The sequence below is a fragment of the Corythoichthys intestinalis genome, chromosome 4 (genome assembly GCF_030265065.1).
Source record: "Corythoichthys intestinalis isolate RoL2023-P3 chromosome 4, ASM3026506v1, whole genome shotgun sequence".
Lineage (NCBI taxonomy): Eukaryota > Metazoa > Chordata > Actinopteri > Syngnathiformes > Syngnathidae > Corythoichthys > Corythoichthys intestinalis.
This window is the reverse complement of record NC_080398.1, coordinates 28,650,604-28,677,485: the sequence shown is the minus strand read 5'-3', so window position 1 is coordinate 28,677,485 and position 26,882 is coordinate 28,650,604. Positions and strand designations below refer to the sequence as shown.

At 39.2% G+C, this 26,882-nt stretch overlaps 1 protein-coding gene and 1 long non-coding RNA gene across 2 annotated transcripts in view; one reads left to right on the top strand and one right to left on the bottom strand.

The window, feature by feature from the left end:
• The window catches only part of LOC130914457 (glutamate receptor ionotropic, NMDA 2D), a 176,455-nt gene that overhangs the window by 27,590 nt on the left and 121,983 nt on the right, over positions 1-26,882 (top strand). The window lies entirely within an intron of this gene.
• Positions 8,941-26,882, bottom strand: part of LOC130914458 (uncharacterized) — a 63,330-nt gene continuing 45,388 nt past the window's right edge. Inside the window, exon 4 of the long non-coding RNA XR_009062927.1 lies at positions 8,941-9,721. This is a non-coding gene — a long non-coding RNA (uncharacterized LOC130914458). The remainder of the gene's footprint in view (positions 9,722-26,882) is intronic.

Sequence of the window (26,882 nt, the reverse complement as noted above, 5' to 3'; positions counted from 1 at the left end):
TTCTATATCTTCATTTCAATGGTAAGTGTGACCTTTTCTTTTTTTCCTCCACCTGCACTAACCTTTTTGGATCCAGTGTTGATTTCTCTTACAAGAAAATCAGCCGTGCGTCCGTCTTCTGGTAAAACAAAGAAACTGCAGCGAGGTCAAAAATCGTCGTATTTCGAACATGTCGTCAGATGTAGAAACAAATGGCGAGTCAAATTTTACGTCAGATGTCGAAAAGATCGTGTGTCGAAGCGATCGTATGTCGAGGTACCACTGTATTTTATTCATTTCAGTCATTCTTTCATTCCAGGTATTTTTTACATTATTATTGTTCTATTATTTTAGGAATAATATAGCCTCTTGAGTAACCTCTGAGAACTTGAATTTGTGTCCTATGTTATATAGCTATTATTTTGTTATAACTAGGGTTGTTTCGATCATGGTTTTTTGCTCCCGATCCGATCCCGATCGTTTTAGTTTGAGTATCTGCCGATCCCGATATTTCCCAATCCGATTGCTTTTTTTTTTTGCTCCCGATTCAATTCCAATCATTCCTGATAATTTTTCCCGATCATATACATTTTGGCAATGCATTAAGAAAAAAATGAATAAAACTCGGACGAATATATACATTCAACATAGAGTACATAAGTACTGTATTTGTTTATTATGACAATAAATCCTCAAGATGGCATTTACATTATTAACATTCTTTCTGTGAGAGGGATCCACGGATAGAAAGACGTGTAATTCTTAAAGGATTAATGTGACTTTGTATATTGTGACTAAATATTGTCATCTAGTGTATTTGTGGAGCTTTCAGTAAATGATACTGTAGCCATTTAACTGTTCTGCCCAAATGCATGATGGGAAGTGCAACCATGACTGTGCGTAGTGCAACCAATTGATACTGTATAGCTTCTCTGCATTGGGAAATAACATAGGGTGTTAAGAAAAAGATCAATTACTACCTTTCTTCCCCACATTGCTTCCCACGATACTTCTAATCATAGGGAGAGGGATTAAAAGGCCTTAGCCAATTAAAAAAAGGCTCCAAAGACTGCCAAAATTCACTCTACTCACTTTACGCTGCCTTTTAGCTCTATATATAGGTAAAACAGTGCCATTATAGATTGAATGCCACAATGCGTGAGTGGGTCGTGCAGTGCATGCATTAATTGCGTTAAATATTTTAACGTGATTAATTTTTCAAAAAATTAATTACCGCCGTTAACGCGATAAATTTGATAGCCCTACTTTAAGCCAAAACTAAAGACTCTGGATGAGACATTTTGTCTGTAACGTTAAATACAATTAAAAAAAAATATATATATATATATATAAAATAAAAAATGTCCGATATTTTTTTGCCGATTCCGATACTTTGAAAATGACGTGATCGGACCCGATCACATCTTTAGTTATAACATTTTATTTTCTATCCAGACGGAGGAGGCACAATTTAAATATATTAAAGTGATAAAATATCTTTGAATTAACTTCGAGTAAAATTTAAGTATCTCAAGGCCGGGCCGAGTGTCCTCTTTTTTTGGAAATCAAAATATAGTCACCCTATTTTACACCCACAGCTTATTGGTTTTACACACACAGAATGATAAGAAAGGGTGGAGAAACACGCTAGAATGTTTAGCATCGCACAGTGTTTTGCGGCAGTCGGTCACTGTGATAGATGCGACAGCGTAAGTGGTGATTAAAAAGAGGAAATGGAGGGGCATTTATTAAAGTACGGGGGCCCAGTGTCAACTGAGAGGGCTGCGGTGTCAAGACTCCCGGGAACCCCTGTCGCCCTTGTCTTGAAAGAAAATCGAGTGACGTGCAGCATTCCTTGTGGCCTTTGTGCTGAACTGACTCTACCGGATTAACCTGGCACTGGGTACAAAGTTGCCTTATTTCCTTATCATTTAAAAATAGCTCGGCACTTTTCTCCTTTCAAGTTGGAATGTGTTATTCCGGTCTGAACAGGTGCCGCTTTTGCAGCTTTCACGAATGCAAATATGAGCATGTGCGTGTAAATGGAATTTTCAGCAATGTGTTATCTACAGTAGATGCGAGAGAAGAAGATGACAAAAGCCCTCTGATGAAGACAGCTTTGTGTTTCCTGCATTTGTTTGAATGAAATTCATCCTGCTTGTGAAAGCCAGCAGCCTTTTGTAACCCCCTCCTGGTTTTTGGCAAGATAAAAAATGAGGTACAATATGCTTTCAATGCAGGTAGCCTGACTAAGGGTTTGGTCTCAGTTCAAGTTTAATTTATCATTTTTAAGTTCTTTTTTTTTCAAAGCGAAAGCCTCATTTGGTCTTTTAAAATGTATTTCAGAGTGATTGCACCTCTCATTCACACAAACGGTGGTTTCAAAGTATTTTTCTGAGATAAGGCTGAAATAGTCTGGGCTCTGATGGGTTTGGGATTTTTAATGGTGAAATGAAATGGAAATAATTAATTCTGGGTCAAATTGTCTTTTATTAACTCATTCACTGCCAAAGATGTGTTTTTGCATTTTTTTAGAATGTCTAAACTTTTTGTTGACTGTCAGTTTATTTCCACTTTAACACATTAAGTGCCATTGATGTTGAAAGAAAGAAAGAAAGAAAGAAAGAAAGAAAGAAAGAAAGAAAGAAAGAAAGAAAGAAAGAAAGAAAGAAAGAAAGAAAGAAAGAAAGAAAGAAAGAAAGAAAGAAAGAAAGAAAGAAAGAAAGAAAGAAAGAAAGGAGAGACTAGAGTATGGAAAGGCAGGATGAGTGCAACAATTGCAATTCATGAATATCTTTTACTTCTGATAATCGGAAAAAAATAACATTTAAACAAAAAATGACATCGCTTACGAGTGCAGCCTTTTTTTTTTTTTTTTTTTTAAAGTCATCTATACACTCTGATGGTTTTAAGCACAGCTGTATAATGGCTATTAATGCTATTACGGGGATGTTTGGGCAATTTGAGATACTTGTATTTGATTTGCTAAAATATTACAAATATTGACAAAATGTCTGCGCTTCCTGGAAATACTTTCTCATATTTACGTTTTAATTAGAGTTGTCCGAGAATGACTTTTTAACCAATAACCGATATCCCGATATTGTCCAACTTAAAAAATCCGATACCGATATCAAACCGATACCAATACATGCGATCATAGATTAGCATACAGTATTATGGCTAATTGCATTGTGATGGCCCACTGGATGCTTTACTAATGATAAATGTAACAACTTCAAGGCTTTCCAAATAAAAATTCTGTGAAAAATAAGAGTACAACTTCAACTGAAGTTATGGAAAAAGTGCCTATTTTGCACCACTATATTGTTGAAATCAAAATAATGCAAACATCAGTTTTTGGGATCAAGTGACAATAACACACTTATTCTGTCCGCAATGTGTGTGTGGGTGCACAAATGGACAGATAGCGAACAAATTAGGCTTTAAAGAGAAGTAGGATGCTGGAGTAATGTTGAATTCGCTTTACTGTGTTCATCTTTACAAGAGCACTGGTACTTTTTTTTCTAAAACTAAAAACAACAAAACATTGTGTCAATAGAATAAAAGTCACAAAATAAAGCAAAGTATACACCATGTGTCAATTTGAAAAGCAACTGGTAGTACAGCTTGCAAGCAATGATATAATGCACAGGTGTCAAACCGATTCCAGAAAGGGCCAAGTGGGTGCAGGTTTGCTTTTCAACCACACCTTTTCACCAATTAGATCTTTTATATGTGTAATCAGTTAAACTTTGTCAGGTGGTGCTTGTTTCAGCAGGAAGTTCATTGGTTAAACTCCCTGCACGTTATCGGTTGGAACGAAATCCAGCACCCACTTGGCCCTTTCTGAAATCGGTTTGACACCTGTGATATAATGTAACCACATTTACCACAAATGCAAACTAAACAAAATATATGCATCTTCAATATGCTACACAACACTCTGAATATAAAACAAAAGCATTTAACTTACAAGTGATGTTTATTTAAGGCACAAACAATGTGGTGAAATGGCAAGAACTGCTGTGGTACATTAGCTGCAGACTTCAACGCGTCCATTTAGCTCCTCTATTCGCAATGACCTCGCGTCGACATACGATGACGTCAGCAGAAGGTGCTGGAAATTACTAATTACACATAAGTGCCAGCAGGGGGTGGAAAAATACCAGAAACACAGGCAGGCAATAAGTGGACATGAGAGCACTGTCATAAGCATATTGGCTCAAAACCGATAATGACAAACCAATGTTGATATTATCCGATATCGTTTTTAAAATGCTTTTATCGGCTGATATTATCAGCTACCCGACAATATCGGACAATTTTAGTTTTTCATCACTACTTCAGATCAGAAAAATTTAATTTTGTGATTTTTTCATTTACTAAATGAGATTTTTATCTGCTGGATTGCACATGATATTATGTATTGTTACTTTAACAAAACTCCTCCACCTTATTTGTTGTTGTTTTTTTTCCACTTTAAAAGGTCTGTCAGAAAAAAATGGTAAATGGAGAGTACTTCTATACTGTAGTGCATTTACCTACATTGTAACAATGCCCAAAGAGCTTTACATTAGCACACTTTTACCCCTTCACGCACACATTCATACAATGGTGCTGCTGCCATGCAAGGCACAGCCAACCCATTGTGAGCAAATTAGGGTTCAATGCCTTGCCCAAGGGCACTTCAACAGTGCGCAGTCTTAGCCAGGAATCAAACTGCTGACCCTTCGGTCCCAGGACAACTCGAGCTACCAACTGTGCTGCGGCCGCCCCAGAAAAACAGAATGACATTGAGAAAAAAATACACGTAATATATGATTTATAAGATTTTTCAAAAAGGAATTTATTTTTCAATCAGATTGTAGATGTGCTAAGTTAATCCTTTCACGCTTGCTGAACTAAGGTCATGTTGAGTACGGCGAAGTCCCGCGTGACATCATGCATGACAGTGGTCCAGCCTTTGAAATAAGTGTTGAGACAAAACACAATTCAAGAGGTTCCACAGTATTGACTGTAACAGACGCTTCTGAGAATAGAGACATGGGGTCAGTGCACACATTTTGCATTTAACAGTGACATGAAGTATCTGAAGATGAATTGCTAGTTCTAGACACTCAGTGTCACCAACATTAAATCTGCAGATCGCAGCTTTCATGCCACTGCTGCATTAAGATTGACTAAAGGGGAAAAGATAAGGAGATGGCCAATATCTTTGTAACAGTCTGATCATATTTACCATTTCTTCACTGCACAACAAACACGCAATATAAGTCGTCCCCACGGCCATGTAATAGTATAACACTATCAACTTCAGTTATTCCCCTCACTAACCTCTTGCCAGCCTAGTCTCTTGGGAATCATACAAGTCCCTACAAAAGAGAATAAAACACCTCTACTGGATTCACTCCCTAACATCCTTTCACCTTCCCTGCCTTGTTATTCTAAAGGAAACGGATGCATTAAGCATTATAGGACAGGCTGAGAGAAGTGTTTCTAACACCTTTGGTTATGTGCTGCGCTGTAACGCTGCTCTAACCCGACATTGCTATGCGGAGACAGATTTAATGCAGACTTGCTACTTGGGCTCCAGTGAGTTGAGGTGTTTGTTACATGAAGAGAACAACTTGCCATTTATCTCCTAAATTTCGTTTAATTTTCCCTGTGCACTTGACACAGATTCAATGCACAGTGACCAGAATTACAGAGACTTGCATTGTGTGCGTGTTTGTGCATGTTCGCCTGCACGTGACCTTGCACAAAAACCCGATAGTCATCACTAAAGGTTTTCCGTGCCACTTTAATCTGTTTATCCCCGCAATCAGATTGTTCCTCATTACTATGCACAGCCAAGTTGTGCCATGGCGTGCGGCCCCCTGCATTTTTGTTTAAACACGTTTCACCTTACAGGTCCTGTCGGGTTGCAGCATCGGCTGCTTTTCAACGTGTTCTTTTAATTAGTGACTGATTTAGATGTGGCTAGGTTGTCCCAGTGTCTGGACAATCAATGAAGGAATTATCGGAAGCGCTAGTGCAAGCTGTGGAGCAACATCGAAGCTTGTGCAAAGGACTTTTAAAAATAGTGCATTTACTGTTATTGTTGGAAAAAATAGATATACAGCGGTATAGCGGCTTTTGGAATTTCTCATATTTCTGCATCAAATCACCATCAAATGTGATCTGATCTTTGTCAAAATGACACAGATGAAAATACTAAGTCTGCTTTAACTAAAACCACCCAAACATTTATGTTTTCATATTTTAATGAGGACAGCATGCAAACAATGACATAAGGGGGAAAAATAAGTAAGTGAACCGTCTGCCTAAGGAGACTTAAAGAGCAATTGAAAAAAATTTTTAGCAAATATTTTAAGTCAGGTGTGTGCCCAATCACTGATGAGTGGTTTAAAGCGGCCCTGTCCACTATAAAACACACACCTAGTAAGAAATGTCTTGATGTGAAGCATTGTCTGATGTGCATCATGGCTCGGTCAAAAGAGCTATCTGAAGACCTGCGATCCACGATTGTTGATTTGTGTAAAGCTGGAAGAGGATACAAAACCATCTCTAAATGTCTGGATGTTCATCAATCGACAGTCAGAGAAGTTGTCTACAAATGGAGAGAGTTTGGCACTGTTGCTTCTCTCCCAAGGAGTGGCGGTCCACCAAAGATGACGCCAAGAGTTCAGCGTAGAATACTCAGAGAGGTTAGAAAGAACCCTAGGGTTTCTGCTAAAGACTTAAAGAAATCACTGGCACAGTCCAGTATCTCTGTGTACACATCAACTATACAGTCCCTGACAAAAGTCTTGTCGCTTATCCATTTTGTAGCAACAATTGCTAATAACCTGACTTTTAATTATTCAATTGCTTTCAGAAATGGCTCGTATGAAAGCTAAGACCCTCCCAGATTATGTTAAATGTACAAAAAAATGCTTGTTTCACTGAAAAAAGATTTGTCATTTAATGAAGACATAAAGGTCCAATTTTGGCAAGACAAAAGTTTTGTCGCCTACAGAAGGTAGTGTGAAAATTGAACAAAAAATGTACTTCAAATACAAAAAAATGTTACATAACATAAGTGAATTAAGTAGTGGTGCTGTGAGAGCCGAATTTAATATTTTGTATGACTTCCATGGGCTTCGGCAAGGATTCATACAATTTATTGATGAAGTCATCAGGAACATCAAAGAAAGCAGTCTTGCATGCCTGCCAGAGTTCATCAACGTTCTTGGGTTTCGTCTTCCATGCTTCCTCTTTCATCCTACCCCAGACATGCTCAATGATGTTCATGTCTGGTGACTGGGCTGGCCAGTCCTGGAGGATCTTGATCTTCTGTGCCTTCAGGAACTTTGAGGTAAAGATTGAAGAATGCGATGGAGCACCATCCTGCTGCAGAATTTGTCCCTTTTCATGGTTAGGAATGTAAGAGGCAGCTAAGATTTGTTGATATTTCAGACTACATATCTTTCAGGGTGCAGACAATTAAAAAAAAACGTGTGGCATTTGCCAAGGCCCACAGCCTGTCAAAACGATGGACGCTGGAGAAGTGGCAAAAGCTGGATTTTTCAGATGAATCTTCCATTGAATTACACCACAGTCGCCACAAATATTGCAGGAGACCTACTGGAGCCCGTATGGATCCGAGATTCACTCAGAAAACAGTGACGTTTGGTGGTTACATCATTACCAAAATCATGATCTGGGGTTACATCCAGTATGGGGGTGTGCGAGAGATCTGCAGGGTGGAAGGCAACATAAATAGTCTGAAATATCAACAAATCTTAGCTGCCTCTTACATTCCTAACCATAAAAAGGGTAATGTTCGCAAAAAGGCACTTGGACACTCCACAGAAGTTTTGGCAAAATATTTTGTGGACTGATGAAACCAAAGGTGAATTGTTTGGGAGTAACACACAACGTCATGTGTGGAGGAAAATGAAACAGCTCACCAACATCAACACCTCATCCCCACCATGAACCATGGTGGAGGGAGGTTCATGATTTGGGGCTGTTTTGCTACCTCAGGGCCTGGACAACTTGCAATCATTAATGGAACAATAAATTCAAAAGTTTATCAGGATGTTTTGCAGGAAAACTCGACCCCGTCTGTCAGACAGTTGAAGCCAAAAAGAGGATGGATGTTGCAACAAGACAATGATTAAAAACACAGAAGTAAATCAACTTCAGAATGGTTTCAGAAGAACAAAATACATGTTTTGGAGTGGCCAAGTCAAAGTCCAGACTTGAAACCCATTGAGATGCTGTGGCATGACCTAAAAACAGCGATTCATACCAGACATCCCAATCCCAAGAATCTGACTGAACTACAGCAGTTTTGTCGAGAAGAATGGGCCAATATTAGTCCTGATCGATGTGCCAGAATGATCTGCAACTACAGAAAGCGTCTGAGTGAAGGGGGGGGGGGGGGGGGGGGGGCACAAAATATTAAATGTGATGGTTCATTTACTTATTTCTCCCCCTTCTGTCATTGTTTGCATACTATCCTCATTAAAATATGAAAACTTATAAATGTTTGGGTGGTGCTTGGTTAAAGTGGACACTTTTTTTCATCTGTGTGATTTTGACAGAAAGATCAGATCATTTTTGATGGTGATTTTATGCAGAAATGTGAGAAATCCCAAAAGGTTCAGATACTTTTTCATACCACTGTACACACACACACACACACACACACATATATACAGTATATATATATATATATATATATATATATATATATATATACAGTATATATATATATATATATATATATATTTATTTATATATATATATATATATATTTTTTTTTTACAAGTTTTTTTTTTTTTTTTTTTTTGCAAGTTTTTAGGTGTGCCAAACTCTTTTTTATTCTTTCTATTTCTCGTAAGCCACATCTTGTTTTCTCTAGATGGCCATTACGTCTGCCAAATAGGGCTGCCACAAAGAATAGTCCAATCAGCAGCATTTATGAATTGTTTAACAACATTGTTGAGCCAAAAACTGTCCAAATTTCGATGAGTTTGAGTAGTCATGTAATAACGTCGGCAGAACGAGATGGAACCTAACAAACTAGTTACATTTAAGCGCCACTACGAGGTGACAAAAAAATCAGTACGAAAACCACTACGGAACGAATGAATTCCATATCTTGAAGTATGACTGTATTTTAAAATCATACATGCACCTATGGATAAAAAGTAACAGTGTTTTTGTTGGTGTGCACCAGTATTTATTTGCAGTTCCCCCTGAATTTGCTGAAAATCTCATATGCAATATGTTGCTGATTTTCATCTTGCTACTTGCTTTAAAAGAAAGCCAAAAGCAACAATCAGCCTGGCTTTTTATTCATGAATGTACAGCACATTATGCAAATGCACTGCATATTGACGGTGGTGCGATATCAACTCTATTAACAAGCAGAAAGGAAAGGATTCATGTAAAAGATTGAGCTCCGAGTATGCCGTTATTGCCATTTTTATCGTACTGAGAGGTGTTTCTAATATTTCACCCCTCTCCAAAGCATTTGAAACAACTATTTAAAAGTACTCCAAACTACTAAAAATGTACATGGTAAAATTTAGACCGCAATCCCTGGTTTAATATGTGATATTTTATTGTTGCAATGACATTTTTATTCATATCAGTGCAGTAGAGCTAGTTAGAATGAATGAAACCCTACTGTGGGTTCTGTCCAGAGAATTCCTGATGCAACTTCCCAAGACAGCAGCCAGTCCACCTGAAAGAACATGACCTTTCTTATATTTATGTCTAAAAAGTCTCAAGGGTTATAAACCATTTGTATGAATATGTTTCTCATCTGACACCCCTGAGAGTGGGATTTGCACATGTTAAAGGAGAGCACAAATGAAAAGGAGCAGATATCGACATTTTTGCTAGTGAATCATTCATACACAAATGGATATGGAAATCATATACTGTATGTATATGAAAGAGTGTTTGTGTGTCCCTGGATTACACGAATAGCACACATTGACTCTCTATCAACGCGGAGTAAACCCACTAAATGTTTTTATTCCAAATCCTCTGAGCTCCCTTTGGCATTTTTTTTAGATAACTGCCATGATCACTAACAGACACGCAAATACAGTGGGGTAAATAAGTATTGAGTCAACAACTAATTGTGCAAGTTCTCGAGATTAGAGAGGCATGTAATGGCGCACCGCACGCAGGCTATTTTTAGACCGTGACGTCGCATCGTAAAGCGGAAGTAAAGCCGAAGTGGGACATTATAGACCCACCCTCGCATAGACCCAACGTAAAAAGTGCTACTTTTCGCCGGTAATCTTTCAAAAACCAACATGCCGATCACGCATTGCTTTTTTGGAACTTATAGAAACGACTCTAGACATTACGACCATGAAGGATGTTTTCTTCATACGTTCCCGGAAACCAAAAACTCGGGAGGAAAAAATGTGAAGACCGAATCAACTTGCGCGGACTTTAACACCAGCTCGGCGAATCCATTCACGTTTCATATGCAGTAAACATTATGTTGGGTTGGCATGGTCTTTCAGAGGACAATGAGGTAAGCCATTTTTATATTTTTAACTTATTTTTTTAGCGTAACGTTGTGCCGTACTGCTTCTGTCTGACAATGAATGACCTGAAAAGAATTATAATGGTATCTGACTGCCACTGTTACCGTTTCTGTTATATATATATATATATATATATATATATATATATATATATATATATATATATATATATATATATATATATATATAAACAACTTTAGTAAGGGGGGAGTGTAAATAAATTATAGGATTAAGATGTGTTATCAATGAAAAAATAAAAGTGTTCGTTGGCTGTCACTGAGTAGCATTTGCGATCGCTACACAAAGCTAACTAAATTACCCCCAAGAACGGTAAGAGACGTAGGACAACCAGAGGATATGTAAGAAAGACAGGGCTGATGGTAAAGGATAGCTTGTTGAAACGGGAGAATGTCATTGTCAGTCGCGTCGATAAAAAAGCTAAAGCTATGCTTAGGTCGGCTCGTTTTTTTCGTCTTTTTCAGCCTTCGACACTAAAGCCATCTCTTTAACTGAATATTTTTATGTTCTTCCACATCTATGCCAGTCAATTTGGCACCAGGCACATCATTTTCGGAGAGAATTGGTAGGTTTAGCGCTGTAAACGTCTCCTTCGTACACGAGTTCCATTCATTTCCTATTAGGGACAAACGATGGCTTGTCCTCGGTTAGCAACGGTAGCTAATGTCATGAATATTAATGAGCGGAAGTGACGTGTTGCTTGCGGTACGCCATTGTCAACATGGGTAAACCTCAACCATGAGAGACAAAATGTGGGAAAAAAACAGATAATCACATTGTTTGATTTTTAAATAATTTATTTGCAAATCAGGTTGGAAAAAAGTATTTGGTCTATACCAAAAGTTCATTTAAATACTTTGTTATGTACCCTTTGTTGGCAATAACTGAGGCCAAACATTTTCTGTAACTCTTCACAAGCTTTTCACACACTGTTGCTGGTATTTGAGCCCATTCCTAAATGCAGATCTCCTCTAGAGCAGTGATGTTTTGGGGCTGTCGCTGGGCAACACGGACTTTCAACTCCCTCCACAGATTTTTTATGGGGTTGCAATCTGGAGACTGGCTGGGCCACCCCAGGATCTTGAAATGCTTCTTACGAAGTCACTCCTTTGTTGCCCTGGCTGTGTGTTTGGGATCATTGTCATGCTGAAAGACCCAGCCACGTCTCATCTTCAATGCCCTAGCTGATGGAAGGAGATTTTCACTCAAAAGCTCTCGATACATGGCCCCATTCATTCTTTCCTTTACACAGATCAGTCATCTTGGTCCCTTTGCAGAAAAACAGCCCCAAAGCATGATGTTTCCACCCTCATGCTTCACAGTGGGTATTATGATCTTCGAATCCAATTCAGTATTCTTTCTCCTCCAAACACGAGAACCTGTGTTTCTACCAAAAAATTCTATTTTGGTTTCATCTGACCTTAACATATTCTCCCAGTCCTGTTCTGGATCATCCAGATTCTCTCTAGCGAACCGCAGACGAGCCTGGATGTGTACTGGCTTCAGCAGGGTGACACGTCTGGCAGTGCAGGATTTGAGTCCCTGGCGGTGCATTGTGTTACTGATAGTAGCCTTTGTTACTGTGGTCCCAGCTCTCTGTAAGTCATTCACTAGGTCCCCCGGTGTGGTTCTGAGATTTTTGCTCACCGTTCTTGTTATCATTTTGACGCCATGGGGTGAGATCTTGCATGGAGCCCCAGATCGAGGGAGATTATCAGTGGTCTTGTATGTCTACCATTTTCAAATAATTGCTCCCACAGTTGATTTCTATTGCAGATTCAGTCTTTCCAGTCTTGTGCAGGTCTACAATTTTTTCTCTCGTGTCCTTCGACAGCTCATTGGTCTTGGCCATAGTGGAGTTTGGAGTAGAGATGGAATGCTCGAGCGTTCCTGCTCGAATCTGATTCGAGCAAATGAAGTAGAGATGTGTCAAAGCAGTGTTCCGAAAAGAGCGTCGAGCAAGCCAAAAATCACGTGACCACTGCTGACGAGGCCTCGAACGCCACAGATGTGTAAGCGAGTCACACTGTTTCCACAGGAAAATGAAAACTCAATGGGAGCCCACCCGCTCAATCGGTGGGAATGCAATAAAATGTGGCAGAATAACACAGTTATTCGGCGGTTTTTTGAGAGGACGAATTTTCACGAGTGCTACAAACATTTGCTCATTTTCAAGTCAGGAGTGGGAATATCATTATCGCTTATATTTCATTAAATTCATTCACATTGTTATACACTAGATAGTGGCATAGGTTTATTAAGAATAGATACAAATACGACACAACAACCCCCCAGGAATTATATTTAATTAAAAAACAAAATATTTCACATAGCTTTCCTTACTTTTATTCGGCTCAATTATTTCCATCTTATGATTTTAGAAATCTTTATAGTATGCAATAAATAATATCCCTGTTCCTAAGCACTGTGCTTACTGTACTGTAATATTTACAAAAAAACTAACAATACAGAGTTACTCCCATGCATCTAGGATGAGCCACTTACAAGACTAGCACTGTATTACAAATACTGCTTTGAACACGTCTTCACAGACAAAGCAATGACACGGGCTTAAAAAGGTCAACTTTAATTGTGTAAATCACACTTAATGACGACACGATCTCACAGTCGAAATAGACGACATCCACTTAATTCTATTGATGATATGTAATGCTGAGGCAATGGCGTACCGCAAGCAGCACGTCACTTCCGCTCATTAATATTCATGACATTAGCTACTGTTGCTAAGTAGGACAAGCCACCGTTTGTCCCTAATAGGAAATGAATGGAAATCGTGTACGAAGGAGATGTTTACAGAGCTAAACCTACCAATTCTCTCCGAAAATGATGTGCCTGGTGCCAAATTCACTGGCAAAGATGTGGAAGAACATAAAAATGTTCAGTTAAAGATATGGCTTGAGAGTCGAAGGCTGAAAAAGACTAACAAAACGAGCCGACCTAAGCATAGCTTTAGCTTTTTTATCGACGCGACTGACAATGACATTCTCCTGTTTCAACAAGCTATCCTTTACCATCAGCCCTGTCTTTCTTATATATCCTCTGGTTGTCCTACGTCTCTTACCGTTCTTGGGGGTAATTTAGTTAGCTTTGTGTAGCGATCGCAAATGCTACTCAGTGACAGCCAACGAACACTTTAAAAGAATAAGTTAAAAATATAAAAATGGCCTACCTCTTTGTCCTCTGAAAGACCATGCCAACCCAACATAATGTTTACTGCATATGAAATGTGAATGGATTCACCGAGCTGGTGTTAAAGTCTGCGCAAGTTGATTCGGTCTTCACATTTTTTCCTCCCGAGTTTTTGGTTTCCGGAAACGTAAGAAGAAAACATCCTTCATGTGTCGTAATGTCTAGAGTCGTTTCTACAAGTTCCAAAAAAGCAATGCGTGATCGGCATGTTCGTTTTTGAAAGATTACCGGCGAAAAGTAGCACAAACTACGTTAAGTCTATGCGAGGGTGGGTCTATAATGTTCCACTTCGGCTTTACTTCCGCTTTACGATGCGACGTCACGGTCTAATAATAGCCTGCGTGCGGTACGCCATTTGACAACTTTAGTTTTAAAAAGAAACATGCACTGTTTATCCAGTAGATGGAGCTCTTGCAGTGTGTCAAACGCCTCGAAGCAGTGATTCAATTTAGGGCAATTGTCTCAAAAGTGGTTCATTGTTTCGGAAAGCCTCGGTTTTTCCATCCCTAGTTTGGAGTGTGACTGAGATTGTGGACAGGTGTCTTTTATAACGATAATGTGTTAAAACAGGTGCCATTAATGCAGGTAACGAGTGGAGCCTCGTTAGACCTCTTTGATTGCCAGAAATCTTGCTTGTTTGTAGGTGACCAAATACTTATTTTCCACTGTAATTTGGAAATAAATTCTTTAAAAATCAAACAATGTGATTTTCTGTTTTTTTTTCCACATTCTCTCTCTCATGGTTGAGGTTTACCCATGTTGACAATTACAGGGCTCTCTAATATTTTCATGTAGGAGAGCTTGCACAATTGGTGGTTGACTAAATACTTATTTGCCCCACTGTATATGTTATAGTGTCATTATAACCAGACTTTGGTAATTATGTACCCTGCGCTGAGCATTATGATCCATAGAAATGAAATGTGGTAATGTCAAAAATTTCAGCTGTGATTAACTGCAAATGTATTGGATTTCCAGTCACAAAGTGCCACAAATCAAAGTGGGCAGGACATAAATGTGATGCTTTTGTTTAGAAATTAGGTCAGAGAATTGTTAGTGCTGCTTTACAACAGGGTCCAGAGTCAGCTCCATCTCATTTCGGTTAATCCATAAAGAAAAGCGAAAGGAGGCATGTCCAGCCATTCAAATAAAGAAATGCATTCCCTTAATGTACGATATATAAGGGGATACAATGAATTGTTCCTGTAGATTTTGATAGGAGTCTTTAGTCAGAATCCCAAAATGGACGCTTGAATCTGATCTCTGATAAGACTCGTAGCTAAAAGTCAGTTCCCAGTGACCAAAAGCAAATCGTAGGGACTTGAAATGTCAGAGTAAAATGACGTCAAGGGGGCACATGAGAGCAGAATGTCAAGGTGATTGTTCCCGTTTGTACTGGTAAAAGGTTATAAAACACGAAAAGGGCAAATGGAATCTACCTGGTGGTGTTTTTTTTTTTTTTTTTTTTTTTTTTTTTTTTAACACCAATCCTTCCTTAAAAAAGCGATAGGCGAAAACTCACACCTTTAACGGGTTAATAGCCATGTGAGTGCAGCCTTCATTTGCCCCTCTTGTCTGAATATTTGAGTGCTTCTGAATGAGCGTGTGTATAATTACAATTTAGCTTAATTTGTCTGCTAGCTGCAGTTGATTTTCCATATTAAATCTGCCACCCTCTCAACTGTCACTTTTCCATATAAGAAGGAAAAAAAACACATTTATGAAAGCATCCAGCGCTAATGGAGTTATCAGCCTGTGGTATGGTTTTTTTCTTCCTTATGAATATTTGTATTTGCAAGGACTGGCAGGAGAAGGCCTTGATAGATGACTTGTGAATTTTGATATGACGCCGAGCAGGAAATCAGTGAAATAAATAAAAGAAAGTAACATGCAGCACTGTATACCCGGTGTGTACAGTAGATGGACAGTAAATCTGGCTTACTTTGGAGCAGTGATTTTTAACCTGGGTTCAGTCAAACCCAAAGGGTTCGGTGAATGAGTCTAAGGCAGGGGTCCCTATCTGCTGGGCCGCGGACCGGGACCGGTCCGTGGCGCATTTGCTGCCGGGCCGCACAGAAATAATAATTTAATAACGACCGCATTCTGGCCGAATTAACCCTGTGCCCCTGCTTAACACACCAATATCCCTGTCTACTCTAGATATAATACTGTGGGATAGATTACAATGTATCATAGAAATCCATTGATTGGCCTGCTAGCAGTACATCTTGTTTGTGTATATAATATATCTATGTCCGCTTGTCCTCGATAATAACATATTACTTGGCCGCGGGCGCAGCACATTTGTTCCCGTAAATAATTAGCCCCCACACGAGCAAAGATAACTGGAAAACAGACGTCTTTGGAGATATTTTTACGGCGAAAAGGATATTTTTACTGCGAAAAGGGGGACCTGACGAGCCTACAACTTCGAAGACCCACGAACCACGAAGGAGTGGATTCGTGACCCGTTTGTGAATAAACCAAGTGATTCGAGCATGTCTGTGCAACAGGAAGATCAACTTGTAGAGATCACAAATGACGGCGACCTTATTAAACGTACATTTGAGACAACAACTCTACCGAGGTTCTGGATTGAAGTCATTCTGTAATATCCTGACATCGCGACAAGAGCATTGAAAACCTTGCTACAATTTCCAACATCGTATCTTTGTGAAGCGGGCTTCTTAATTAACGTTTAACGACAAGGCGAAGTCGTTAATGGTTAGAGTGGTGTGCAGTTGTTGGGTGCAGCTTACATGGCAGGATGTATCTGAGGAGAACTTTTCTACAAGTCCTTCCATGATCAAACATAAGTTAATATTCCTTTCTTTCAAGAAAGTTTGTAGTTTTTACTTTGGAATTGCTGCATTTGCGCATTTTGCGGCTATGTTTAACGTTATGCGCATGCGCAGAACCGCATCGTTGCAATTTTTGATGGGTTGCAAAATTTGTCAGAACAACGGTCCGTGAAAAAAAGACCCAAATAACACCGGTCCGTGGTTCAAAAAAGGTTGGGGACCCCTGGTCTCAGGGGTTCGGCAAAGGTTAAGACAGACACAGGACCTAATTTTCATACTGTGACCAAAGTCAAAGTGTCATTTTAGACTAGTTTTTGGACTGGGTTTTCTCCAATTTAAATGCTTCATTCCATTTCTTTTATCTGCCAATCCTCTATCTAACGGGAGGAGAAACTGGTTTGCTCAGTGGAAGGTTGACTAGCACTTGGTATGTGGAAGTATCACAGGCCTGCAGGCAGCATGAACTGCGTGAATAATGTGTGTGGGGGGGGGAAGCAATGTAATTTTCCATCCATCGGTCTGTCCGTCCATCCATCCATCCATCCATCCATCCATCCATCCATCCATCCATCCATCCATCCATCCATCCATCCATCCATCCATCCATCCATCCATCCATCCATCCATCCATCCATCCATCCATCCTTTTTTTCCTGATTATCCGAGGTCAGGTCGCGGTGGCAGCAGCGAAGGTATTTGATGGAAAATGGAAAAAGGTGTTCCCAGGCCAACCAGGGGACATAGTCTTCCCAGCATGTCCTGGGTCGGCCCCATGGCCTCATCCCAGTGGGACATGCCTGGAAAACATCAACAGGGACATGTCCAAGAGGCATCCTAAAAAGATGCCTGAGCCACCTCATCTGGCTCCTCTCAATGCTGAGGAACAGCCTCTCTCCTCTAAGGCCCTCCCCGATGACCGAGCTTCTCACCTTATCTCTAAGGAAGAGCCTGGACGGCATACTGAGGAAACTCAACTTATATCCGAGATGTTGTTCTTTTGGTCACGACCCACAGCTCGTGACCATAGGTGAGGGTAGGAATGTAGATCGACTGGTAAATTTTATGCCATGAAAATAGTATGTGATGCGAGGATGCGGCTATAAAATGAGAATATAGACATTAAAACAACAAACAGAAACAGTTTAATCATTTCATTTGCCAACATGAAATCCAAACCCGAAAGGCAGAATTATTTGTAATTAATTTGAAATTTGAAGGAATTTGAACAGGAATTCACTTAAATATTAGCTTTTTTGCTGAGCTATATTGGTTTTGAATAGATTTTTTTTTTAAATTAACTTTCAAAGGGTTCGGCGAATGACATGTGAAACTATGGCTGTTCAGTAACTTCAGCAAGGTTAAGAATAGAGGTGGGAATCTTTGGGCACCTACGGATTCGATTACGATTCAGAGGATACGATTAGATTATAAATCGACCCCCCCCCCCCCCCAAGCTATTAGCTGCTTTTAATGTTTTCGTACATTAGTCATGTACAAAAAACCTCTCAGGCTTAAATAAACGACAATTTCAGTATCAAGTTAACAGTTCAAAACAGGAAATAAAATACTCAAGTTCCCATTCTGTATCAGCAGCTTTAAATTACATTCAATTAATGTAATGTTGTGAATCAGTTTTGGAGTTGTTAAAGTTACTCCCGTGTTTTCCGAAATTTCCAGGTTCGCGGTGAATCAGTAACAGGCACACTTTTGCTCAATAGACGATGATTACTGTTTAGAAAATGCAGAATAAATGTGATTTATTGATTACAATCCCACAAAAGCAAGCAAACAGATATCAAAAACAAGCAAACAAATGGTAACGTGATGCTAGATTTGAGTTTGTCAATCTCAGAATCCCCGCGTTACGTTACAGCACAACTAGTTGTCCCTTAGAAATGAAAATTGATTACCATGACAAACGAGTGGGAAGCCAACAACACTCCAGTAAAGCGTCAAAAGGACAAAAGCCAGGCGATCCGTACGTGACCCGCTGGTGGACCTCACGGGTCGCCCAGAAATGTCCGGTTTTGTAAGGACGCACCTCTTGGAGGCGGAGAGGCCAACTTCCGCCCCCGAGCGGCGCGGCCCCGTCCAATCACAAACATTTAAGCTACTTTTGGTTCAGCCCCCTTGAAAAAGGGCTTTTCACATGGGACAAATGAGCTGTGCTGCAACAGATGCCAACAAATGGTAAATATTATGGGGTGCAAAACAAGTTATCTCTATGGGACCCAGGCGTGTAACTATGGGACCCAGGCGTGTAGTAAAACAATACTATGGTGCAAAACAAGTTATCCCGTGAGATTCTCAAGGGCGTCTCCTAACTATGGGAACAAGGTGAAAAACAATAGAAGTTGTTACAATCTATGTCACAGAAGCAATCATACATCACAAAAGCATAGCGTAATATTTTCCCACTTCACTCCTGTTATCCCATAATATTCCTTCTCTCTACTTTCAACATGTGAAAGTTTAAAACTGTTTTAAAGATAGACTCAAGTGAAGATTTTGTCGATTTAGGAGTATTTTAGATAAAATGTTCATCAGGTTCGCTTGGATGGTTCACTACAAAAGCCTTCCAGGGAAGTCTGTTGCTTTAAGATGTTTGCTGTTTACTAACTCTATTAAGTAAGTCTGTCATTTTGCATCTAGTTTTCTAAACATGTGCTGCTAACGCCGCCACGTCTGTCATTTCGGATCTAGTTTTATATACCGTATTTTTCGGACTATAAGTCACAGTTTTTTTGGCTGGGGGTGCGACTTATACTCAGGAGCGACTTATGTGTGAAATTATTAACACATTATGATATCATTTCACATGTTATTTTGGTGTTTTGGAGTGACACTGATGGTTTGGTAAACTTGTTAGCATGTTCATTATGCTATAGTTATCTGAATAACTCTTAATAGCTATGGCCACGTTTGTGTTCTGCCTTTAGAAATGTGTGTTCAATTGTTTTATTGACTTTTTTATATTGAAATGCATGCTTTTAGTTTGTGCCACTTTCACGCCCACGTGAGGGCGCACTCGCACTTGTTTACGTGAAGAAGACCGCTCACATGCCAGAAGAAGACGGACAGCTACGCAGTTTGAGTGAGTGGGAGAGAGAGAAACACGGCTGTGAACCTACGTTCATTGTTTATGCTTGTAAAATATCTCTACAGAGGCAACACCTGTGTGTATCATCTTTTCTGTTGTTGTTGTGTGTTTTCCACCCGCGATCGGACACTTAAAACCAGTTGTGTGGTTGTTTGAACGTTGTGCTAATGCTAGCGAACGCATGCTTACTGTTTTTTCATTGCTGTAAAAGCAGCTAATTATCATTTATTTACATTGATGCGAACCTGTTTGGTATCGAGGACGAAATTGATTCCGCAAATTATACGGACGTCAAGCATCGTCATTTGGGAGTTTAGCTCGCTGTATAGCCAGGACCGAGCCGTAGCATCCTGGTGAGGACAGTATCTTCGCACTTCGTTGTTCAATGTTCATGCACTGTACACTTATTCAGTATGTTGTTCTCTATTGTATTTTTATATTAAATTGCCTTTCAAGTTGACAGATCTGTTCTATGTGTTGGATTTTATCAATTAAATGTCCCCCAAAATGCGACTTATACTCCAGTGCGACTTATATGTTTTTTTTCTCTTCCTTGGGCATTTTATCATTTGTGCGACTTATACTCAGGTCGACTTGTAGTCTGAAAAATACGGTACATATAATATCTATTATCTACCGTAGCATTATGTGGACGTAGTTTGTAGTGGCTGTCGGCAGCAGTCAGGTATTATTGTTTTTTTATATAGCGGCATGAGTTGAGCCAGAGTCGTGAGTTGAGCATTGTCATTAGCCGGGTAATGAAAAGCATGATGTTCACTCTCGGTCCAGTCCTCACTGAGTCCCGAAAATCGCGCTGATTGTGTTTTAGTTTCGCTTTACTTGACATACTTCAATAATCAGAATTTGGATGTTTGTGAATCGTTCTCTAATCAAGTCCCTTGAAAAAAAGTATTCAGAAACAAACATACGCTTCCCGTATTGAGCTTTCAAGGGACGCACTTTGTCGTTTATTTTCATGAAACACGAAAACAGTGTCTTATTAGTAGACATTCCTCCCCATAACCTGCTTTTGGACCAATGAGCAGACAGAACAATGATGGTACGGAACCCTGCTCATCTCTGGTCGAGGTACTGTCGCTAGCCATGACGAAAGAGAGAACACAGTGTGGGAGATGAGAATTTTACTGATGCTTGAGTAAAAAGTATGTTAAAAATGATAATTTTGTTGTTGTTTTTTTCTGCGTACTTTGGTTACAGTAATTGTAATGTTTTTTTGTGTTGTGTCAATTTCACACATTACATTTGGAGTGATTGTTTGAAAAAAATGTTATTGCTGAGGGGACTTTGAATAGGGGTGTGACATCTTAGGCACCCCACGATTCAATTCGATTATGATTCAGGGTGCTACGATTCGATTCTTCAACGATGATCACAGTATTGACGATGATCACGGTTATCCTGATTATCGCGATTATCAATGCATCGTACATTACTAATGAATAAAGTAGACAAACAAATTGTTGTCCATTATTTATTTAAAATATCCTAATGATTCAACAAGAACGATGGAAACCTGCCCATACAACAAAAAGCTGCCCTTAAACTGTTTTTTTTAATTATTTATTTATTATTACATGAAAGTGCAAAAACATTAACCACTTTAATACTTATTACATACATACTTATTTCACTCAACAATATTATAAAATTTACACACGTGGAATGAATTCCACCTTTTCTGGAAACAAAGTGTCTTTAGAAATTAATCTACTTTTAACTTTCTTTTGACAGATTTCTGTACTATTTTGCATGTTTGTAGTGTTACCGCTGTACTTAATCATGGTTTTACACATTCTGCATATGAAATACACATTAGCTAATTAGCTTAGCGCTCGGCGCTAACTATTAACATCTCAAAAACAACAACAATAAAGGCTAAACAGTACAAGAGGGTTTGTGTACTTACCTCTTATAGACACACACGGGTCTTAGCAACACACTCAGGACATTTTTCAATTGACATGATTTGAAACTACAGCTGGACATCTGAAAGACGAGGAGCAACGAACTATCTCTCTTCCCCTCTCGCTCTAAAAAATAACGTGCGCACAGAAGCGCGCCTGCCTGTCTCATACACAAATTTATTTTCCAGTCTTTTGAAAAAGAGTAAATCTTTCATTCAATTACAGGCAGCATCCATTATAACGTTGTGCGTGCGTCCGTTAAAGGTGTCCGGGCGGCAGACGTGTCTTGAATTTTGTTGCGTTACCAGCAGCTGTCATAAAATTATGAGGGAAAATCATCGTTTTTGAGCCTTTATAATTCGTAATCGCATTGTCACGTGTGGAATCGCGATGCATGTAATAATCATTTTTTGGGAACTCCTCTAACTTTGAATGCACCTCATTTGTAAAAAAAAAAAAAAAGTGATGTACCTCAGAGTTTGTTTGCAAAAATACTTTGCTAATAATTATCGTTTTTCCATGCGCTTATATCATTCAGATGTGCAGCTAATCAATTCAGGTTTGAGTAAATTTTTTTAATGTTTTAATTATTAATGAAAAACCTTTTGAATACAAAAAAATAATTAAAGCATGATGGTGAGTTAGCAACCCTAGTGATGACCCTTGACGTATCAGTGTAAAAATCGCTTCCCCAGCTTCTCAGGGAATTAAAGGAGAAATGTTGCTTCTATGTGCATTAGCTGAAAGTTGTAGCTTGCTAGCTGGCTAAACACTATCATCTAGCTATGTGCATTAGCTGAAAGTTGTGGCTTGCTAGCTGGCTAAACACTATCATCTGGCGCAGAGGTGCCCATTACGTCTATCGATAGGTCGATTGCAACGATAGTGTGGGTAGCTCGCGGCATCAAATATAAATAAAAAAAATTTATTATTATTTTTTTTAATGTACATACGTATTTAATTATGTTGTGTGAGCAACTTTTTTTGTTTTGCATTTTTCTGAATTGAGTCGAAATTGAATCGTGGCAGACTTTATAATTTGTGGAATATTTTGTGTTAATGTCCATAGAATTTTTATTATATTGTCATGAAACTGTTCATTTACACCCCTAAAATAAGGTTTAGCTCTGATGGAGAGCTTATTGACTGAAAAGTATGGTTTATACCAGGGTTCACTAAATCCAGACCTCGGTGCCACTTTTCCTGTCGTGATTTCCACGTCTCTCTCCCCAAACACACCTGAATCAAATGATTATGTCATCAGCAACCTCTCCAGAAGCCTGATAATGATCCTGATTATTTTGATTCAGGTGTGTTGGAGGAGGGAGACATGGAAAACACGATAGGAAAAGTGGCACCGAGGTCCGGATTTAGTGAACCCTGGTTTATACATTATCAGCAATGTTATTTGTGCTTTTTTTCACAATACAGTGCAGAGTTTTAATTTTAGGCTATGTGAGCTGCAAAATGAATGTTCTCAAAATTACATTATATCTTTAACTTAGTTTGGGTGCCCCCCCCCCAACCCCCCCACCACCAATCAAATTAGCTTTCCTAGGCAGCTATACAACCTGCTTGGAAAAACTTCCATTATTATTAATTTTTTTTATAACAATAATACAAACTATAACAATAATCCCAGTTTGTATTATTGATATACAAACTGTGATGTGAATTTTAGCCCATATCAACTCTCTTTTGTATGCATGGTGCTGCTGCACTGATCAGTCTGCTCAGTGGCAACAAGAGCTGGCGGCTCTTTGACATGACATGGATCAAAGAGGGAAGAAGGGGGCTGGTGGGGGTTGGGGAAGGGACGTAAAGGAGGGTGGTGAAAGAAGGCAAGGCTATGCCTAAAGACCTGCATGCCATAGATAGAAAAAAACTGTCTGAAGCTCAACATGCAGAGGAGATGATGGAAGGGAGGCCTGAACCAGGGAGTTACACACGCCAAACTAGTGCTGTGTGTGTGGATCTGCTTGTGTCAACGTGTGAGTGTAAAACAGAGCGAGAGAGAGAGAGAGTGGATCTATTGCGATAGAGGACACACTCCACTGGCTGTGATTGAAGTATGGGCCAATTAACACGAGGAGCATTGAGCTCCAGCTGCACTCTTCTCTTCATTCCTAAGATACCCTACAATGCTATATCACACACATATACCAATACGTACATGCACACTTCTGCCACTCAATCTTATCTGATGTGTATTATATGTCTATAGTACGCTGTAGCTATGGGGAAAGGAAAGTTGAGAGCAGACCTAAATGTCTGCTATCGGAAAGAACAACTATTCTTGTCTTTAGAAATGGGCCTTTTTCCTCCAAGACGGTGCAATTTCTTGTAAATGGCCTACATCTTTACAGCATCATGCATAAATTTCACGTGCTGTACTATATTGACCGTTTGGTGCGGATCGGCCTGATTCACTCCAGCCACAGCCAAAGGCAGCGGGGAGCAGCTCCATTACTCTGCATGACAGAATAGAATGAAGCTGCACAGCCCGAATAACAACGCTGAACATTGCGCTTCCACAGTGTGCTCCCCAGTACATGCCGCATTCGCATCCCCTTTCACGTTTCACCACCCGCAGTTGTGACGGCACGGCACCGCTTTTGGAGCTCAGTGTATCGGCGGGGGGAGGCATGAACGCTAGATCTGAACAGTTTCTTCCTGTCTTTTTCCCGCCCCCCAGTCACTCCTGCGGTGTCACTGCAGAGCATTGGCTGCAGATACAGTGGATGAGGAAGGGGGGTCATCTGAGAACATTGCGATGGTTTACCTAAAATCACACTGGGAATCAATTTTTTATCCATGCTTTTTGAAGCTACAGCACTTCCTTTGATCCACTTGGCAGGTGCAGATACAAAGCTGCTTCATGGAGAACTCGGATATTGGACATGTCTCAGATCCAACTAGGAAATGTGCATGTACAGTGAACTCGTGTCTATCAAGGGGGATATGGTCCAGGCCCACACATAATACTTTAGATGATAATCTGCATAATACAGTAGAAAGACTTATGAGGAGTACAACCCCTCGCAAAAAGTATGGAATCAACATTCTCGGACGAGCACTGACTCAGACATTTTATCATGGAGAACAAACTCAGATAAAAAATTTGAAAAAAATAATGAATTAGTTCAAAAGTCCAACTCTTTAGCATTCAGAAACACTAAAAGAAATTAATAAAAAACATTGCGGTGGTCAGTAAATGTTACTTTTATAGAGCAAGTGCTGGGAAATATATATGGACTCACTCCATTCTGAGGGGAAAAAATATGGAATCATGAGAAACAAACAAATAAATAACAATCAAAACACATCTGTAGTATTTAGTAGCAACACCTCTGGCTTTTATGACAGCTTGCAGTCTCTGAGGCATGGACGTGATGAGTATTCTTCATCAATTTGGTGCCAACTCTCTTTGATTGCAATTGCCAGATCTTGCTTGTAGGTCAGAGCCTTACTGTGGACCATTTTTTTCCAATTTCCACCACATGTTTTTCAATGGGTTGAGATCTGGGATATTTGCAGGCATGACATTGACTGGATGAGTCATTCTCGAAGGAATGCTTTAACTGTTGTATTTCTGTGGCATGATGCATTGTCATCATGGAAAATGACAAACATATTTTCAATTGAAGGTATAATAAGAAAGCTGTCTAAAATTTCAATGTAAACTTGTGCATTTATTGAAGATTTAACCACAGCCATCTCCCCAGTGCCTTAGCTTGACATGCAGCCGCATATCATCAAGGACTAAGGGAATTTTGATGTTTTCTTCAGGCAGTCATCTTTGTAAATCTCACTGGAACAGCACCAAACCAAAGCTCCAGCATCATCACCTTGTCAAGAGTCAAGAATCTGCATTGGGCAAGGTGATGATGCTGGAACTTTAGCAAGGCTCCGACCTGCAAGGATGATCCGGCAACAACAATCAAAGAGAGTTTGCACCAAATTGATGAAGAATACTCACCACGTCAATGCCTCAGAGACTGCAAGCTGTCATAAAAGCCAGAGGTGGTGCTACTAAATAAAAGAGATGTGTTTTGATTGTTATTTCTTTGTTTGTTTCTCATGATTCCATATTTTTTCCTCAGAATGGAGTGATTCCATATACCGTATTGGCCCGAATATAAGACGGCCCTGATTATAAGACAACCCCTCTTTTTCAAGACTCAAGTTTGAAAAAAGACTTTTTGAACACCAAATTAATTTTTATACACAAAATAATTACAGTACATCCGAAACAAATGATTATAACAATATATTTGAGAGAAAAACCATGATATTTTGTCTCATTCAAATCTTAATATCTGAACATTTAAATATGTAAACTAAAGTGCAATCACATTCGTGAATGAATGGCTTCTGGTTTTTGAAATGTAAATAAACCAATCTATTGTGATAGAACAACAAAATTGCAATAACTGCATTAACCATCAAAGTGAAGTCTAACTGTAACTGTAGTCTTGAAACAAATCTGAATAAGGAAAAACATTGCAATAAAAAAATGCAAACTGGTTAAAATTGAGAGTAGCTGCGATCTGTTATGACAGAACATCACTTCAATGATATCTGGCGCCATCTAGTGTCGTGAATAGGTATACCGTCTAGACCACAAATATAAGACGACCCCCTCTTTTTTAGTCTAATTTCAATGCAAAAAACACCGTCTTATATTCGGGCCCATATGAGGTATATTTTCCCTGCAATTATTCTATAAAAGTTTGTTCTACATGATAAAATGTCTGTGTGAGTGCTCGTCCGAGACTGGTGATTCCATACTTTTTGCGAGGGGTTGTATATATGTTTCCCCCTTGCAGGTGTGGCTTTTCTGTGGGCACTTTGGCTTTCTCCTAAATTCCCACAACATACCACATATCCCTCTATTTTCTATATTGTTACAGAAAATAGCATTGTAGTGTTTCCTACCAATATGATGAGCTCATCTCCGTCTACAGGCAGTGTGAAATCTGGACCTTTTTAGCAAAACAAAAAGCTATTTGTGAAAAGTAACAGGTGGTCACCATTTAATTTGACCTTTAGCCATTGAGTATAAAGCGTTTCACTGTTTACCTTTCATTACATACGCTTGAATGAACAATGATGCAATGCAATATTTGTACGGTATACTGAAAAAGAAATTATTGGAAAACTCCAGTAAAAACTGAACATTTTAAGTAAAAATTGGATTTTCATTAATTAGTTTGAACATGTAAAATAAACATCGGTTTAAGTAAAAATATACAATACTGCTAGCGGGACTTGAAGGTAGGCC